The sequence below is a fragment of the Myotis myotis genome, unplaced genomic scaffold (genome assembly GCF_014108235.1).
Source record: "Myotis myotis isolate mMyoMyo1 unplaced genomic scaffold, mMyoMyo1.p scaffold_m19_p_8, whole genome shotgun sequence".
NCBI lineage: Eukaryota > Metazoa > Chordata > Mammalia > Chiroptera > Vespertilionidae > Myotis > Myotis myotis.
The window spans coordinates 14,874,840-14,894,801 of record NW_023416390.1 but is presented as its reverse complement, the minus strand read 5'-3'; the positions used below and the strand labels follow the sequence as shown (position 1 = coordinate 14,894,801).

Sequence of the window (19,962 nt, the reverse complement as noted above, 5' to 3'; positions counted from 1 at the left end):
ACGGCGGGAGCCCGGCGTGGGCTGCCACCCGCCCGCTGCCCCCCGGACCGGGCCCAGTGCAGCAGCGGCGGCAGCGAAGGGGCGCGCGTGCCCTAGCTCGGGGAGGCTGCCATGCTGCAGTGCACCCGCCCCATGGCCGGGCCTGCTCCGAGCGGATGCCGCCTCCAGAGCTGGGCCACTCCACCGGCCGCACCCCGTTTGCTGGGCCTGTGCCGCCCAGACGCGCTGGAGTCCCAGTCTGCCCGCAGGCCAGCTGCGGGTGCTGTGCGGGAGGGCCATCCTGCCTTGTGGCGAGTTCGAGTGGCAGCAGCAGGAGCCGGGCAAGGACTGCGCCCTCCATCTTGCCTTGGGTCTTCCATCTTGGGACAGAGCCACGTGCGCCCTCCATCTTGCCTTGGGTCCTCCATTTTGGGACGGTACCATGTGCTTCCTCACGGGAAGAAGCCGCTACTAGCCACACCCAGGATTTCTCTGGACTAACCAATAATAATCAAGGGAAGTGCACGCCATCACTATGACCGACTCGCGCCTGGCCAATCAGCGGGGCCCACAGTCCCCTCTCCTGCCCTCACTCCACCCCCCTTTAAAACCCCCTGTCCCATCAGGCGTCTCTCTCTCTCTCTCTCTCTCTCTCTCTCTCTCTCTCTCTCTCTCTCTCTCTCTCTCTCGGCCACTGGAGCTTACCGTTGCATCGGTGAGTGTGGCAGGGGAGCCAAACCTAGGTTTGAAATAAATGACTCTTTGCTTTTGCATCGGACTGACTGGCTCCCTGGGGGTCTTGGGAACTTTGAATTCTGGGCACAACAGAATCGAGCCGGCAACCCGGGCATATGGCCCAACCAGGAATCAAATCCTGACCTCCTGGTTCATAGGTCAAAGCTCAACCCCTGAGCCACGCTGGCCGGGCCGGGGTTTTCTTTTTAAATGTATTTAAATTCTGAACATCAACCAAAGAAGATACTTAAAAAAAAATTCAATGGTTAAAGATTTTCTTATTTTCTTTTAAGGGGGAGAGGTAATTAGATGTTTCCATTCCTATCACACTGCTTTCTCTGGTCTCCTTTGTCCATTTTTTTTGCATTCATGTCTTCATTCATTCATTCAAATATATAGATTGAGCATCGTGCTTTGAGCCTATTATGTGGTGGTGAGTGAAACCGAAACAGTTCCTGCCCTCAGGGAGTTCATAGGTGAGGCTGGAGCGATGGTGAATAAGCCAATGAAACAGGTAAATGAGTAAATTGAGAAAATGACTAAGAAGTGTGTTATATTGTTGAAAAAGGAAGGTCTTCCAGAAAGATCAATACATCACCATGGGTGGGGGAGGCGGGGCCTCTCCCCGGGAAGCGCCCAGCTCACCTGCCAGCGTTCCTGTTCTGCTGGGAATCTGAATGGGGGTTGAAGACCCCCCCCTCAACACCACCCCCTTTCACCATCTGGGGGCAACACCAAAGGCCAGTGAAAACTGGTTTTCCTCTCAACTCCAGCTTGAAATGAGAAGCAATCTCCCGGGTCTAACAGTCCGAGTTTCAGAACACTTTTCTGAGTAATTAGACTAGGGAGCTGCTAAAATGGGTCCCATGCAAGCACGGAACACAGAGTGGGGAACCTCGGAGGGAAGGCGGGAGGCGATCAACCAAAGACCTGGTATGCGTATATGCATAACCCACGGACACAGACAATAGGGCGGTGAAGGCCTGGGCGGGGGCGGGGGCGGGCTGGAGGAGGTCACTGGGGGCAAAGGGGGGACATAGGTAATACTTTCATCAATCAAGATAAAAATAAATAAAAATGGGTCCAGACCCTGGTAGGTTCCAAGTGAAATTTTCCAATTGCAACGCAGCATTTGGGTGTGGGGAGGAGCGATGAGGAGACTCGGCGGCACATGACATTGTTTTCAACATGTGAGTGATGCACACCGACGAGGAAAACAAAGAGGGAGGAGGCCGCAGGGTGTGGCCCGCCGGCCGCCAGTCCTCGGGCAGGAACGAGGGCTTCGCGGCCTGGAACCTTGTGCTGCGGGTCGTGCCGCCCGGGCTGCTGGGGGGAAGCTTTTCCGAGTGGGACCGTGAGCCGCGCTGGTAAACAGAGCGCCGGTCGGAGGGTTCGCGGCCGGTCGGGGAGGGTTCGCGGCCGGGCCGGGCTGTCACCGCGAGTCGGGCGGGTCTGCAAGCCCAGCCCGAGCCGGGAGTGGACGGCAGGCCCGGCAGGTGAAGGGCAGGAAGCGGCGGGGCCAGGTGAGCATCTGCCAGCTTCTGGGCAGCCTGCTGGCCACCGGGGGCGGGGTGGGGAGGGCTGGGTGGTAAATATCCGAGCGCTCCCCCGGGCAGCGGTGATGATCTCGCTGTTTCTTCCAGGCGCTGTTTTTTTTATTTCATTCTGGAGGCTGCACTAAGATGCAGTGGGTGATGGGTGATGGGTGAGGGGAGACTCCCTGGTGCCTCGTCTGCTCGTTCGTATGGACTCGGTGTGTAAGTGGAAGGCAGTGCCATTGCTGGTCCTGTTCTGTGCGTTGTCTTCAGCCCCCACCCCTCCCCCACCTCCACCCCCACCCCTCCCCCTCCCCCGGGTCCAAGAAGCCAGACCTCAGCAGAGCTTTGACCTTACATCAAGCTGGGCTCCGGGAGACACAAGTGTTGTTCCTTCCGTCGACTCCGCTCACCTTTAATGTAAAATAAATGCAACTGTGTAACCGACGGCAAGCATGGCTTGGTCTCCTGTGAGAGAATTACTGAGCTAAGAAAAGCAGGATAAGGGAATTTCAGACCCTCTCCTCCCATGGAACGGGTTACTACCGATGTGCACACGTGGGTGACAAGCTAGGACTGATCTAGAGTTATGGCTTGCAAAGCAGGGCAGACTTGGATTTCCCAGGTGAAACAGATGGAGCTGTGTGCTGTTGTCAACTTATTGGGAAGTTTTCCTTCTCCTTTTCTTTGCTCCTCCTTGGAAAAGAGAAACACCTGGGGTTTTTTTTTTGTTTGTTTTTTGGGTTTTTTTTGGTAATATTTTCATTTCAGCCGTCACAGTGAATTGTGATTTGTATTCATTCATAAGTTATTTTATTATAAACTACCATGTGCAAGTTATAATTGGAGTACCTAAAATAAATTCAAGACCGTTGTTTTCTTTTTGTTTCGTTAACTTCATGAACATGCCTGAACCATCATTGGGCTAAAAGTTCAGTAGACATGTAGCTCCTTGGTCACATAATGTAACTTTTAGTTAGTGGAAGAATATTCGGTTACATTGCACATAGGGAAGTGTTTTAAATGTACACATCAAGGAAATACTGTTGATGCCTGATGACGTCTCTACGGTGAATATTTTCACAGTGTAGTGGTTGATAGCAGGAACTAGCAAGCCAGATTGGGTTTGAATTCCTTCGTGATGACTTCCCATTTGTAATCTTGGACCATTTACTTACTGCGTTTCTTACTCTGTAGAATGGGGATAAGAACAGTACTGATCTCATAGGATTGCTATGAGGAATAAATGCGTTAATATCTTTAAAGTACTTCGACCGTGTATGTAGCAGTTGCTATATGCGTGTTTGTTAATAAATACATAAAATAAAAGTAAAGCAGTGTTGAAAGGAAGATGGTGGTAGCCAGGAGCTGGGGAAGAGGAGGGTAAAATGCAGAATAGTTAACCTGGTATAGAGTTTCAGTTTTGCAAGACGAAGAGTTGTAGAGATTGGTTGCACAACAGTGTGAATGTACTTAACGGTACTCAACTGTACACCTAAAACGGATTTAGATGGCAAATTTTATATAATGTGTATTGTAAAAGTTTCCCCACGATTACAAATTTAAAAAAGTATCCGTGTTAGCAAAGTTATGTATTAGCACACAGCAGCCCCATCCACAGTGGCCTTTGCCATCGCGAAAATGCAACTTTGGCAGTCACCAGTAAGATTCGTTTATTCGACAAATGCATGCAATTAAGGCATCATGAAGAGCACAAGCAAATTACAAAAAGATAGTGCCTAAGAGTCTATGGCAGGCACAGTTCTAGAAATGCCCCTATCCCAAGATTGCATGCCCTCATCCCCATGATGAAATACCCCTTGAATGTGTTTTATATGGCACAGTTAAATTTAGGAAGGGGACATTATCTGGGTTGGTCTGATGTAGTCACAGGAGCCCATAAAAGTAGAGAGTTTTCTCTGCCTGGGCAAATCAGAGAGATTTGAATCTGAGAAGGACTGACCCTGCTGTTGCTCTTCTGAAGATGGAAGGGACACTTGCGAAGGAACAGGGGCCACCTTGAGAAATGTGGGGGGCCTCGAGTTGCTGAGGGTCGCCCAGCATGGAAACTGGAACCTCAGACCTAGGGCCACAGGTAACTGGAGTCTGCCAGCAAATGGATTGAGCTCAGAACTGGATTCTGTGGCCGTGCCTTTAGTTAAAGGCCCCTCCTGGCCAACCCCTTGATTGCAGCCTTGAGATAGAGACCCCGAGGAGAGAATGCAGCCACGCCCACCGAGATACAGACCTCCAGAACTCTGAAATACAGAATGGGTGTTGTGTGAAGCCACTACGTTTGTGGAAATGAATTACGTAGCAATAGAAAACAAATACAGACTCCAGCAGAAACATGGGCAAAAGACAGGAACAGGCTATCCATAGAGAAGAAAATGAAATGGCGCGTAGACATATGAACATGCTTTCTCTTAATCAAAGAAATGAAATTGAAGCAATGGCAAGGCACATTTTTCCAGCTTTTTGTTTACATAGATTTTTAAAAATTATAGCTCCCCACTTTAGTAAGTGTGCAGTGGAGCAGACACTCTCGGATGCTGTGAGGGGTTTACAACCTTTCTGAAAAGGTTGTTGGCTCAGTGTATGAAAAACTTCACTAATGTTCCTACCCCTTGATCCAGTAATTCCACTTCTAGCAATCTATCCAAAGGAACTTATGATAAATGTTTTAAAAATGAATTTTCATAAATGTTTTAAACGTTTTGGTTAGGAAAGTCAGATATTGACAAGTCTAAATGCCCAACAGCAGAGGATCAGTTGAAACAAATTATGGTATCATCGAAAGATATGGTGCTATACAGACATTTAAAAAGATATTTATGCAGAATTTTAATTATGGAAAGGTGTTTACAAATTATTGTTAAATGGGGGACAAATAGGATGCCGTGGTCGGCAAACTGCGGCTCTCGAGCCACATGCGGCTCTTTGGCCCCTTGAGTGTGGCTCTTCCTAAGCCTTAGACAGTGATGGCAAACCTACGACACGTGTGTCAGAAGTGACACGCGAACTCATTTTTTTGGTTGATTTTTCTTTGTTAAATGGCATTTAAATATATAAAATAAATATCAAAAATGTAAGTCTTTGTTTTACTATGGTTGCAAATATCAAAAAATTTCTATATGTGACACGGCACCAGAGTTAAGTTAGGGTTTTTCAAAATGCTGACACGCCAAGCTCAAAAGGTTCGCCATCACTGCTTAGGAGAACCCTAATTAAGTTAATAACAATGTACGTACCTATATAGTTTAAGTTTAAAAAATTTGGCTCTCAAAAGAAATTTCAATCGTTGTACCGTTGATATTTGGCTCTGTTGACTAATGAGTTTGCCGACCACTGGATAGAGAACTGTATTACAGTATGTTCTCAACTATGTTTAAGACAAAACAACCAGAAAGATGTACCTACTTAAGAAAGGGGCTATTGAATAGGCATCGTTTATTTCCTCTTTTATACTTTTCTGTATTTTCAAAATGTTGAACAATGAACATGTAGTAGTTTTTTATGATCACAATGGTCTGTAAACATTATTTTGAAAGCAGTTAAGTCTCTGTGCTTTGGGGAATACAATGCATCTAAAACATTGTCTAGTTCAAATAATGGAGAAAATAAAAATCCATTAAGTAACTTAAATATGTGGCAGAAAGTGATTCGCCTGAGATCAGACAAGATTGGGCACGTTCACAGTGGTATGGCCACTGAAATTGATTCTTTTAAAAGAAAAACTATGCGATAGGAAATAATAAATATTGTTGGAAGGTTGGAAATAAAGTTGGATAACTTATTTCTTAATAGAGTGATCAGTGAAAGCTTTGTGGTAGAAGGATCACTGAATATTATACTGAAATAATAGGAAAGGAAGGTACATGGTTGAATTTGTATTAAAAGTGTTTGTTTTTCCATAGATGGATTTTAGGCTTTGGGCTCTCGACCTTGGTTACCTATACAAGTGGAAAATAAAGAACTATGATGGATATGTAACCTTCTGCAAAAAAAGAAAAAAAAAGAAAAAATGAAAACTCTGCATGTTATGAATAGGAAAACCAAGCTCGACCTAAGCAATTAACATTTGCATTAAAAAAATCCAAAGCAGCCCAGCTGGTGTGGCTCAGTGGTTAAGCATTGACTTATGAACCAGGAGGTCACAGTTCGATTCCCGGGAAGGTCAGGGCAGGTCAGGGCACCGGCTCGGTCACCAGTGTGGAGTGTGCAGGAGGCAGCCAATCAGTGATTCTCTCTCATCATTGATGTTTCTATCTCTCTCTCTTCCTCTCTGAAATCAATAAAAATATGTTTTAAAAAAACCCCAAAACATCCAAAGCTAATATTTTATCAGATACTTGATATGCTCTAGTCCAGTTTGATCATGTGCGGAGCCTAGTTACAGTACTTGAAGTCAATTAAGAAGCAGGAAGGTGTATGGATGGGTGCTACTCTCAATACTAGCTTCGGAACACCTGGTTTTAATAGAAACATTTGGGCAGGTTTTTTAGAAGACTTCTCTCTAAACCTTGGTTCTGAACCTTGGCTGCACATTAGAATCACCTGGGAATCTTTTTAAAATCCTGATTTCTGGGCCTCATCCTCCGGAAATTCTGTTTCTTTGTTACTAATGTGGCTTCACCCCATAACAAAGAATTCTAATGTGCAGCCAAGGTTCAGAACCACTGCTCTAAACCATTTGGAGGGATATCTAGCAAGAATTGCTTCTTTCTTTTTCTTTTAGGGTAGATTTTGTATTTGGTTTATAAGTAGCCAAATGACATGCCAGTTTGGAGCTTCTGGTGCAGGCTAAATAATTCAGAGGACTGAGGTCTGAGAAGGTGATAAAAATGACCACCAGTAGTCAGTTCCATGCATGATGTTTGCTCTCTTTCATTGGCCACTGTAGATATTACCAAACAGACAATAAAAAGCCCACATAATTTATTTTCATACTGACAATAAGGTAAGAACTTTATTTGGTCCATGAGTGTAATTAATTTTGATGGCAGCATGAGTCATGAGCGGAAATCAAAGTCAAAATATAGAGGCTGTTGCATTGAGATCTCAGGCTTGCTATTTCCATGAACATTTTGTTTGTTTTTCAGATACTCATTAACTGTAAATTTGAGTTATGTGTTTCAAATTGGATTCCCAGGTTATATGCCACCTGAGTGTGGTAGAGATTTATTTGTTCATTTATCTTGATTAGCGTAACCAATTTATAATTCAGTACAAACTAAAGCTGCCTGTTCTGCCTTATCTGGTTTGCGTTTGGACATTTATCTAACTGGAAATTTGCTAAATATCCCCTTCACCTTGTGGTCTGTAGATGTGATTATAAATGTACATTTTTCAGTCACAGAACAGGAACATATAGGTTAGAAAACATCAGAAATGTGACCAGCACTTTTTATGCTCTAGGAAATTAGCGAAATGATCTCCTCCCAGGTGTTCTTGGTCCATTTTTATCAGCACTCTAACTTTTCCAGAACAATTTCTCTTCTGCCTTTAGGGATTCATTTATTAAACATGTAAGAATTGAGCACTTGTTTTGTGCCATGGCACAGAGCTCTTGAGCTTGAAGCTAGGAATACAATATCGAACAAAATAGGCCCATTCTTGCCTTCATGAAGCTTATCATCTAGTGGGGCAGACAGACGAGTCATCAGGCCATTTCACACAGAGTGAGAAATATGATAATTGAGGACATCAGGGCGCTACTGGAGCACATAAGAGGGGCGACCAAAATGGACATCCAGGTTGCATGCCTGTGTGTTGCAGGAAGGTGTGAGGAGAGGGAGATTAAAGAGAGAAGCCCAGGAGAGTAAGTGGCCAGGAGCCCCTACAGGCAACGTTAAGGACTGTGGTTTATCCAGGAGATAACAAGTTTTTAATTTTAGAAATGGCTCAGTGTGGCAAATGGATTCGTGGAGGGCAAGACTGACTGCGAGAAGACAATGGTGGTGTCTGAACTAAGACAGTAACGAAGGAGAGCAATGGATAGATTTTGCAGATCTTGTAGAGGCAGAATCAGTATGACCAGCTGATCTGCAGTGATTGTGGGTGAAGGAGCAAGAAGGTGACGTTCATCTTTCTGGAGTGGATGATGATGCTCTTCACTATACGGAGAATGCCAGGGGGAAGGGAGAATGCGGGGGGGGGGGGGGGGAGAATGCCAGGGGGAGATGAGGAGTTTGGTTTTGTGTCTGTTAGGAACTAGGAGACAACCAAATGCAGTTGCATATGTGAGTCTAGAGTTCAGAACAGTCTGTTCCTCATCTACCATGTGGATTGTAGCTGAAGCCACAGGAATAGAGAAGACCATTCAGGAAGAGGAACTTATTAGGAGGGTCACGGGGGAATGGAGGAATGCCTTCATTTATGATATGGGCAGAGGAAGGAGCTCCTGGAAGGGACTGAAAGGAGCACCCAGAGATAAAGGAGAAATACCAGACCGACTGTGTCAGTGAATTCACGAGAGCAATGCAAAGAGTGGGTGTTCAGTAGGCCAAATACTGCTGAGAGGTCAGTCAGGAGGGGGGTGGAAAGTCTCCTGGGTTTAGCAATAAGGAAATTGTTAACCCCTGCCTGTGCGTTTTCAGCCGGGCAGAACCAGATTGCTTCTGGGGGAGAATGAATGGGTGGTGAGAGGTGGAGTCAGAAAATATAAAGAATACATTTCAAGAAACTTAGAAGAAAAAGGGAGGAGGGAGAAGTGTCCTAGCTGTGGAGGAACTTGGGGGACAAGGGAGGGTATTACTTATTTATATTTTTTCTTCTTTAAGAAGAGATACTCCATTTGAGTCATCCTGATCTTGCACCCTGGAATCCCTTCACTCCAGGACCACTAGGAAAGCCGATGCATAGCAACTCATGCTGCTATGTGCACAGTGCAGGAGGGACCCTTGACTAAATTAAAACCTTTTCCCAGAGCTTCCTGAACTCATTGCTCTCACCACTCTCTTCGCCAGTTAGTTGGTTTATAATGGAAGGAAATGAAAGAGAATATGGTGACCCTTTCCCTGGGACCATATAGACAACCCCAATTGCCATCCTGTACACAAAGCACTACATCCTATCATTTGATTCACACTCCAAAACAACCTGTGAAGAAGGTGGAACCTGAAATTCAGGCTCAAGTGACTCGCCCAGAATTCTGCATCTGGTACTAGTGCATGGAAGGTTCAAGCTCAGGTGTTCTAATTCCAGATCTTCTGATCCAAAATAATTGCCCTTCATTGAAAGTTAGATATGATGCCTCTATTTCCCCTGTAGTGGGGTCATGTGAAACCCTGGGCTTATTGTCTTCTAGTACATTTAAGAAGTAAGACTGAAAGTTGTGTGTCAACTTTGTTATTTTGTTTATACACTGATATTTCACCCCCCATCAACTCCCCCCCCCCAAAAAAAGTTATGTTGGTTTTAGAAGGAGGCAGTTTATTTGGACATGCCTGAATACTCAAAATGTGTTTGAATTATCTGTAGTCACATCTGATTTGAAACTATTTCTTTTAATTCTTTTGACACAAACACTTATTTCCAGGTTTTTAAAAAGCAAACATTTTTACGAGTGTTTGTATTTATTGGCTAAATGAAAAATGATGTCTCAGGGAAACATTTAGTGAAAGGTTTGTACAATTAGGACTACGCAAACATTTGCAAAAGCACTTGTTTGGCCTAAATGAAGTCAGTTATTACACCCTTGCAGGCATTCCAAATATCGTGTCCAAGGTCACTGAGAGAACTCAGGTTATCCGTTCAGAGAACAGCCCTTATTCTGTTTGCTCAGGCACCTCTCATCCACCATTCCGATGACACAGAAGTATTACAGAGGTGATTTTTATTTTTTTGTAAATTAAGTATAAACTGTTTCCCTGGGTATAAAGATGATATTTGGCAATTCACTTTCAGAGTTGTGGGGTTAACGAACAGTAATATTTAAAAATCAACATGAAAGTTGCTGGTGTTGGACACTAAAATTCAAAGCATCATGTGTGTAAAATTTTAGCTGTATTATCTCAAAGCAATTAATTTACTATGAATTGTGACATAGGACTGTGTGTGCATTTTAAAGATTTTTGAAAGTTGATTTTTAGAGAGAGAGTAAGGGAGAGGGAGAGGAAGTGAGAGCGAGACATGGATCAGCTGCCTCTTGCATGCACCCCACCGGGGATGGAGCCCGCAACCTGGGCATGTGCCCTAACTGGGAAGTGATAGGGAAGTGAACTGGCAACCTTTCGGTGAACCGAATGACACCCAGCCACTTGAGCCACACCGGCCAGGGCTACGTGAGCGTTTTAGAGTCTTGCTTCCACTCACTGATTGGCCAAATGACCTTGAACAATGTACTTTATTTCTTAAGTCTCGATTTCCTTATCTGTAAAGTGGTGATGACAATACCGGCTCTCTAGTAGGGTTGTTGTGAGGATTTGCCAATATAATGCAGAGAAAGGGCTTACCATAATGACTGCCCTTTAGTAAGTACTCAGTAAGTATTAGCTGTGACTCTTTAATCTTGGTCTTGGCTTAGGAATTATAAGAACTATCTTTATTGTTCTTATTTTATTAAATACATCATCCTACATTTAACACGTGTCCATCCACATTGAAGGAGTCCCAACTATCATGCCTATCATTCTAATGTCAGATCAAAACAGTTAAGGAAATATGGGCCAATCAGAGTTCCAGAGCGCAACTCCAGAATGCTTACACGCTGCAGGGTTGTTATGTAAAAATTCATTCCATACTAATAGTAGTCCATAATAAAAGAAATTTAGACCCAGATTTGGAGACAAAAGTATAGTTTCTACTGTTCTTCATACCTTGTAAATTTTTCCTTTATCCCATATGATGGGCAGAGGTTTTTCTGGCCTTCACGTTGTACATAGTAAAATAACAAGGACTCATCCTGCTATTTTGCCTTACCTTGTCCTTATCTTTGAGGGTCAAAGACAGTATTTTGTCTGCCTTTGCCAGCCTTGCTTTGCCTTTGTAGCCAACGTTATTGTCACAGATTAATTCCAGAAGGGAGGGGTCATGGATGCAGCCCATCACCACGGAGTGTATCTGCCCTTTCAAATGAGGAGTCACCTTTTGATCTTATCATGGGCTGTCTCTCTCCAGGTGCCATTTAACAAAGACCTAGGCTTAAGTTTTTTTAGCAGGTTCAAGTGTAGCAAAGAAAGAAGAAAAATCAGTTAATTACCTCTCGTGTTCATTCACCATGAATACCCACAGGAAGCAGTTTTGTAAATATGTGCTAACTTACAAGCTGGTTGTTGTTTTGAAGGTTAGAGTTGTAAGTAGTCTTCCTCCTGCTAACCAGCTGCAATGACCTAAGGAATTGAAGTCAACAGGAAGTGAGACGATTATTCATTTCCTCTAACATCCAGCAAAGGCCTCCTGTTGAGCAGGTGTGTCTGTGGGTCAGAAAGACTTGGACAGCTTGTGAAGAAGCTCTCTGTACTCTTGCCTCCCATCTGTGCGGCTGTTAGTTCACTCCAAACTCTCTCCTGGATGGGACCTCTGGAGCTGTTACTGTTGGGACAGCTTCAGGACAGAAGCCCCATTGCTAGAGCAGGTACATTGGTTCTGTTTGTTTCCTTTGTCTTTGGTTTCTTTCAACTGAAGTCATCTATATGAAGACATATTATTATGTCATTTAATTGTGTTCTGTCACTTAAGACCCTTGCTTTATTGTCCCTTGCTTAGTAATGATTCCTTGGTTATGTACCCATTTTGTTTACTTCTGTTGAAGCACATTTTACATTTGGTTTTGTGTTGTTTCCCCATTAGCTAACTCGAGGGCAGGAGCTGTGTTTTGTGTTCCTAGCATCTAGCTTAGTGTTTGAGTACTTGGCCTGGCCCATCCTCTTGTAAATGCTTGTTGAGTATAAGTGGTTGTGTGGTTAGGATTCAGCTAGCTTCTAATAGGAATGGGAACTGTTTTTGATTTTACAAAGAACTTCACGTGCATTACCCACATTTGTGCTCACAGCTCTCTAAGGTAGATGTGGGCAGGCCTTGGCAGGATTTTCATTTTGCAGATAATAGGGGCCCAGAAGCACTGAGTCATCCTGACTTGCCGGAAGTCATTCAGCTTAGAAGGCAATGCGAGGACATGAGCCCTTTTCTGGTGTCAGAAATTTGTGTTCTTGCCATTGCTACACCTTTGTCCCACTGAATAAACTCAAAACTGGGAAGCTCACACATGGGTTGGTGCTGGGGTCCAACCCCAGCAGGTCCAGGGGTCCCCAAAGGTGTGGATGGAGTCGGCGAAGAAGGAATGACACGGAGACAGCATTCAGTTGATCAGCAGCCTAGCCAGGATCTCTAGCCAGGATTTCCAGCGAAGTTCTGGTTAGGATCTCCAGCCAGGTTCCGTAGCCATGTTCTCTTGCTAGGTTCTCCAGCCAGGTTCTATAGCCATGTTCCCTCCCTAGGTTCTCCAGCCAGGTTCTGTCCAGATTCTCCAGCCAGGTTCAGTCACCAGGTTCTAGTCAGGTTCTCTTGCCACGTTCTATCCAGGTTCTGTAGCCAGGTTCTGTCTCTAGGTTCTTCAGCTAGGTTCTCTCGCTAGGTTCTGTCTCTAGGTTCTGTGGCCAGTTTCTGTCCAGGATCTTTTGCCATGTTCTCTCGCTAGGTTCTGTCTCTAGGTTCTTCAGGTTCTCTCGCTAGGTTCTGTCTCTAGGTTCTGTGGCCAGTTTCTGTCCAGGATCTTTTGCCATGTTCTCTCGCTAGGTTCTGTCTCTAGGTTCTTTAGGTTCTCTCGCTAGGTTCTGTCTCTAGGTTCTGTGGCCAGTTTCTGTCCAGGATCTTTTGCCATGTTCTCTCCAGCGAAGTTCTTCTGTCTCTAGGTTCTGTGTAGGTTCTGTGTGTAGGTTCTGTGTCTAGGTTCTGTGTCCTGTTGTCTTGTTACATCTGTATTTATACCAGTTGATTCCAATCCTATCAATCTCTATTCCAAAGGTTAGGGTGTTTCTTATCTCCATTCCAGGACGTAAAGATTTATGTAGCTTAAGCATGATTATTCGTAGTTAAAGTGATTAATTACCCGCCTGGCACTTAGTTAAGGGGTTTTATTCCCTCCCATTAACTTCAGGGGAAAATCCCTACCTGGGGAAACAACCTTTCTCAGAGAGGTGACCTTGGTTAAAACACATAGTGCCAAGAAGGTGAGCAAACATATTAAGAACAGTATATGCCATATATGCCAGGTCCCTTGAAACAGCAAGGATGGACCGGCTCCCGGCAGGTTGGATTCAACCTTCTTGTTTGTGGTCCTTCTAACAAAAGTGATTCAAAAGGTAATTGAACTTGGGTGGCTCACAGGACTTGGTAATTAGACAGGGGTTCCAGGAACTCTTTTTCCTTCCCCATAGGGACTTCATTTGACTATAGATGAGTCATCTTGATCTCTCTTTCATCATCTTTAAAATAGTCCTGCTGCTTTATTCACCTCTCTCTGGTGAGATGCTACATGTATTTATCAAGAAGTATATCAACACCCGGCTGGTGTGGCTCAGAAGTTGAGCATCGACCTATGAACCAAGAGGTCATGGTTTGATTCCAGGTCAGGGCACTTGCCTGGGTTGCAAGCTCATCCCCAGTAGGGGGTATGCAAGAGGCAGCTAATCAATGATTCTCATCATTGATGTTTCTATCTCTCCCTCTCCCTTCCTCTCTCTGAAATCAATAAAAATATTTTTAAAAAGAAGCATATCAAACAGTGTATAAACTGTACTCTAAACCATGCATGCGAAGGTGGTTATTCTCAGTAAAGCCAAGTGATTTTTGCTCAGGTTAACTGAATTTGAGGAGTTTGTGAGAAAATTGAATTACATGCAGTTCTGTATTGTGCTTGGAAATGTAGTCGCCAGTACTCAGGTTCAAGTAGAAGATTCTAAGAAGTTATATGAGCTGACGACATCTTTAAATCTAAAGCTACTTCCCTAGCTCTTTTTGGGTGTTTTGCATACTGGGTCTTAGTGTACCTCCTTGGGGGTGTCATTACCTTTGTTGTTGTAGTGTGTCACATGTTCAGCCCAGGCCAGCTGGCTTTGCTCAGCGGGCACCTACATGGACACTGGTCAGTTATTCCCTGTTGCAGTTGGAGGGTGATTTTAGCAACATGTGGTTGTTATGATGGAAATTTTCACCGTCTTCATCTCAGTCCTGGGAAGAAGATAATTTGAATGGCATTTCGGTTTGTTTTTGAATCACTGTTCCCTGCCATGGAGGTAAAGGGAAATGGAAAACATGGACTCTGCATTTTTGGACACTTACATAACCGAAGTGTGTCTTGTTTCTAAAAGCAGGACATTGGAACTTGTTGGTTTTACAAAATGGGTTTCCCAATCAAAAGCCTTGGCTCTTCAATCCGTGGTTGACCTAGGGGCGGAATAACATCACTGCCTTCAATAACAAAGCAATCTGAGATTTGAAGTGCCAGGCTTATATTTAGTTTGGTTTCTGGGAAAACATCTTGGGGCATCAAATGCCTCAATGATTTTGCAAGTGGCAAACAATAAACAAGCACAGAGATGCACTGAAAAATGCTTTAAATGGGTTGTCTGGGGGTATTTCAAAGGGACATCTCCTTACGGGTGTTAGAAAGAGCTAGAGCTCGAAGTCGCTGGAAAAGGAGGCCAGCTAAGCTGCTGATTTGGAGTGGTTTACAAAGTAACCCCCAAGTGCAGCCTCGGTGCTTTTGTTTCTGTGAAAGGTCTGAGTGAGGTCTTTTGCTACCTGACCTTTGCCATGTTATTTTTAAACCTGGTTTCAATAGCTTACAAGCTTTCTCTACCAAGAAAAAACTTAAAAGCTCAAGTCAACATAATATTTTGGAAAGCATGTCAGATTTTACTTCAGTGAGCTTATAATGAATTCACATATGCTTTTGTCAGAAAACCCAGAGTAGTCTTTATATTTACAGTTGTCACTGCTGTGCAAACACACTCTCTATGCAGTTGTTCATTCAACAAATACTTACCAAGCACCCATTGTGCCCTGGCCATACTTCTAGGCCCAGTGGAGGATTATAAAAATGAAATAGGGTAGAATTGCTGTTCTCAAGTTGATGTAAGTACAGTAGGGTAGGTGTGTGACTTTAGACAGTTTATATATCTCTGGGCCTTAGTTTCTCATCTGTAAAACGGAGATAATAGTACTCACATTGAACATTGTGAGAGTTAGAGATATAAAGTATCAAGCGATGTAACCGGCACAAAATAGGTTTTTGATAAATTATATAGTAAATGTGATCATCATTTCAGAAAGAACAGGCAGCATGTGGTATATGTGTTGGGGGCAGTACCAAAGACGTGTGGATGTTTAAAGAGAGAGCAGACTGTTTTAGGATCAACAAATGCTTGTGAAAGAGTGGATAGCATTGGAGCGTGAAGAGTGTACCTCAGGGATGACTGTAGGCAAAGTCTTGGAGTTGAGAAAGCATGGCATTTGAGAAATAGCATTCTAGTTTGGAGGAAAAGAGTATATTTTATGGAAGAGAAGTGGGAAGTTGTACAGGCAAGTGATGTCAGGATTGTGAAAGGCCTAGAGCGGCAGGTGAAAGAGCTGGACATTGTGGTCAGTGGAAGCTCCATTAAAGGATTTTATCTGCTGCCGTCTCCCAGTGTCCTGTACTTTGTCCAGCCCTTCGAGAGCACTCGGCACATATTAATTGAATGAATAACTGAGTATGATTTTAGACAAATTGAGCTTAATTTGGCCATGAGAATGCCAGGGTAGATTTGTCCCACAAGCAGTTGGGACCAGAGGTCAGGCCTGAGATTGAGACTGAAGGTGGACATTTGAGAGGCTTGGACATAGAAGTACTGTTGAAGTCACAAGTCTGGATAAATTGACCAGAAGAACCACATGCAGCTGTAGTGGGAGAAGAGAGCTTAGGCACTGTCCCCATTTGATGAGGTGACCAGTGAGGACAGGAGGAAGATGGAGACTGAGAGGGCGGTGTCTCTGAAACCCAGGGGGAAATGTGTGCAGAGGCAGGTTAACAGCATCAAGGAGGGTCAGGACTTTGAAGAACCGTGCATGGGTAAGGAGGAGGTCGGGGTAGCTGGAGAAGAGACGTTCAGTCAGGTGGCGTCAGGTTGTACGGTGTAAGTGGCACAACACGCTCTGCGGCGTTTCTTTCTTTTGTCAAGGTTAGTATTTGCCAGTATTGCTTTTTGAGCGTACCCTTAAACAGCGTGCCCAAACTGTATGTAATCTGATTCCAATGAGATATTGGACAAAAACACACCTATTGATTTATTCTCTGAGTTATGGGATCGTGACTGATTTTTCTTTTCTTACCCATATTTGTCATTATTTTCCAGAGTTTCTATGAGTGTTTATTACTTTTAGAACTGGAAAAAAACACTACAAATTATTTTTTAATGTTATACTCCTTATGCATTGTATGTCAATAAACATCTCATTTATTGAAACTTGTATACAATGTAGCCACATTTTAAAAACATATTTTTATTGATTTCAGAGAAGAAGGGAGAGGGGGAGGGGGAGGGGGAGGGGGAGGGGGAGGGGGGGGGGGAGGGGGAGGGGGAGGGGGAGGGGGAGGGGGAGAGGGAGAGGGAGAGGGAGAGGGAGAGGAGGGAGAGAAACATCAATGATGAGAGAGAATCATTGATCGGCTGCCTCTTGCATACCCCACACTGGGGCTCAAGCCCACAACCCCGGGCATGTGCCCTGTCTGGGAATCGAACTGTAACCTCCTGGGTCATAGGTTGATGCTCAGCCACTGAGCCACACCGGCTGGGCACAATGTAGGCATTTAATGTTCTCTCTAGGCCTATGAAAATGGGATCCCACGTGTGTTTCTAGCTGTCCTTCTCCGAAAGACTCCTAAATGCTTCTTACGAGGTCTCCATTGGTACCGTTTCCTTATCGGCTGCTTGTGACTTATCTGTACTTTACCAATGTGCTAACTTTGTCTTTATGACAAAAACCACCATGAAAAATCATACCTCTTGAGCCTCATGGTCCAGAAGTGTCATCTTACTGGACCAGATCCTCTTGTGGCAGATCCTTCATATTACGTAATTTTAGAAAATTCTCAGTCAGCCACAGCCTTAACCAAAGTGAAGAACATGTGAGAGCCACATGTGCTGACCATTCTTGCAATCACTCTTGATTCTGAAAAGGACTGGCAGAAACAGTTTATCCTAGGTGTCCTTGGCATTGTATTCTTCTCTATAGTCTCAGCACCCATTCAATTCTGATCACAAGCCGTTTAGTCATGGCGGGGGGCTTGGGGGGTGGGGAGCGAGGAAGGCGGGGGGGGGGGGGGGGGAGCCAGCACTTTTACCAAACAACTTGGGAGAACATGGCATCTCTGTGTGGGCCAGGCTGGTCTCACTGCTCATCTCTGCTTCTGCCTCTGTGTGGGAGGACTGCTGGATTCATCCTGTTGATTAGCCTTGCCCAATGAGCATGTAGACAGCAGATTTCCTTGTCAGACAGTAGCAATTCACTGATTCTCCATCCTGTTGCCTGCTGATGCATGCATGGGTTCTTGGGTTTGAGCTTTGATTACCACCTTAACCAATGGACCTCAGCTTCTCAGTCTATTAAATAGAGGAAATAACCCTTTTTACAGAAAGAGTATTCTATACAGAAATAAGGTGAAATATCTACAGATCATCAAGTTGGGCTGAAGCCAGTGTATCATCCGCAGTTGGTTGCTGACTGCGTTAATTGGGCTGGCGAACCTTTCCCGGGAGGAGAGACCAGGAGCACCTGGTTGTTGAATGGGTGAGGCCCAGCGGCGTGTGTCATAATTATACGTCAGTTTACAGTTTTTAAAGGCATGTTTGGACAGCTACCTCGTGAATGATCCACAGGTGAAGCAACTTGATATTAGCAACTGTATTGAATACAGGTAGCTGAGTGAGGCACCCAGGGTTAATGGTTCGCCCGAGGCCACCCAGTGTGTGGTTGGTTGGGCCAGATTTGGAACACAGTCCTAATTAGCCCCCGATTTCCAGTTTTGTGCTGAGGTAAACCACACTGCACCCACACACTGGTTTTACCCAATTCACTTTTGTCAGAGGGAAGTACTCTTCATATTTTGCCTTGTCCAAATATGTTGTTATTTTTTAACGAATTCATTTCAAAACCAGATGAGGCAAGCTAGCAGAAGGTGTTTACTCATAGATTTTAAATTTGGGCATTAGACCCTTATAGCAAAGTTAAGGGCTGTTCATCCTAATACAACATAATAAAATACTGACAAATATGGAAAATATGAAATTCCAAAACAGGTGAGGGTGGTAAACAGAGCCCAAAGGGATGAAGACGTAGAATAGAGATTCCATCGGAGGGTCAGGAGGGCATTGTGCCTGTTCTCAAGTAGCTCGGAATGCAGGGTGGGGTCAGGAGAGACTGTCGATTGAGCACAGTGCGGCAAACCCAGGCCGCTCTGTGAGCCCGAGCAGTTCGGAAGGCTCCCAACTAGGACCGAAGCGTGAAGGAGTAAAACCACGAGGTGAGTGTTGGTCAGGGGCTGCCAGTTGGAGAGGTGGAGAGGTCGTGAAGGGCCATGACCTTCCCTCAGAGGAATAACAGTGCATTCATTCCCCCGTGTCAGCTCAGAGCCTTTTTGTGTGTTGGGTACTCTTCTACGCACTTGGGATACTTTAGTGAACAAAATAAACATAAACGCCTGTCCTCAAGGAGCTTATGTTTTACTTGGAAGAGAGAAACCCTGAGCACTAAGAGGTGTGTTAGGTCAGTAAAGGAATAGGGGAAAAGGGCCCAGCCAGGTGAGTAACATGAGCAGTAGTAGTAAGTCATGTTGACAGTGTCAACCTGGATATGACAAGAATGGTTTTACCTCTCAAAACATAGAGCCCTAGTCCAGTCAGGAGAAAAACATCAAAATAATCCGTTGACCAGTAGTCATCAAAACTGTAAGTTCATCAAACACAAGGAAGTCTCTTGTCATAGCCAAGAGGAGGCGAAAGAGACATGAGAACTGAAAGTCATGCGGTATCCTGGATGGGATCCTAGAACAGTAAAAAGATAGTAGGGGAAAATGGAGGAAATCACAACAAATCACCTAACAACAATGCATCAACATTGGTACATTAATTGTGATAAAATGTACCAGACTAATGTAAGCTGTTACATGGAGGAAACTAGATGTGGGGTGTATGGGAATGCACTGTACTATCTTTGCAATAATTCCATAAATCTAAAACTGTTCTAAAATTAAAAGTTTATTTAAAAAGAAAAAGGCAGAATAAGGGGACTGAGAACTCCAGGGCAGAGATATGTGTTAAAATTTTAAATAGGGTGGTCAGGATAGGCCTCATTGAAAAGGTGCCATGAACAATTATTTAAGGAAAGAGTTGGCCAGTTGACATCTGGGGAATAGCCAAGGCAAAGACCCTGAGGTGAGATGTGTCAGCAAGTTTGAGAACCAGCAGGAGGCCAGTGTGGCCAGATGGGAGGGAAGGTGGAGGGCAGAGGGAGCATGAGGTCATAGAGGAAGGATGATGGTGCTGACCGGGCAGCGAGAGGCTTTTTAGGCTTGTTGCTCGTGTACCCTGTGCCAAGAACCAGGCCACCTATTGCCTTGTTCAATTCTCTCAACTGTCCTAGGAGAGAGGTATTACTCACTTGTTGATTCTGCAAATGAGAAAACTGGGAAGAGAAAGGTTAAGTAACTTATTGAGGTCCCCTTCCTCCTGAG

The 19,962-nt window shown here is 44.4% G+C and overlaps 1 protein-coding gene across 13 annotated transcripts in view; it reads left to right on the top strand.

Moving 5' to 3' along the window:
- Positions 1-1,954: 1,954 nt before the first annotated feature.
- Positions 1,955-19,962, top strand: part of PLEKHM3 (pleckstrin homology domain containing M3) — a 181,597-nt gene continuing 163,589 nt past the window's right edge. For 11 of the 13 annotated variants that reach the window (XM_036318702.1, XM_036318698.1, XM_036318701.1 and 8 more), the window contains exon 1: positions 2,088-2,237. The gene's annotated coding sequence lies outside the window, so the exon portion shown is untranslated. The other 2 variants (XM_036318700.1, XM_036318699.1) reach the window with 2 other exon arrangements.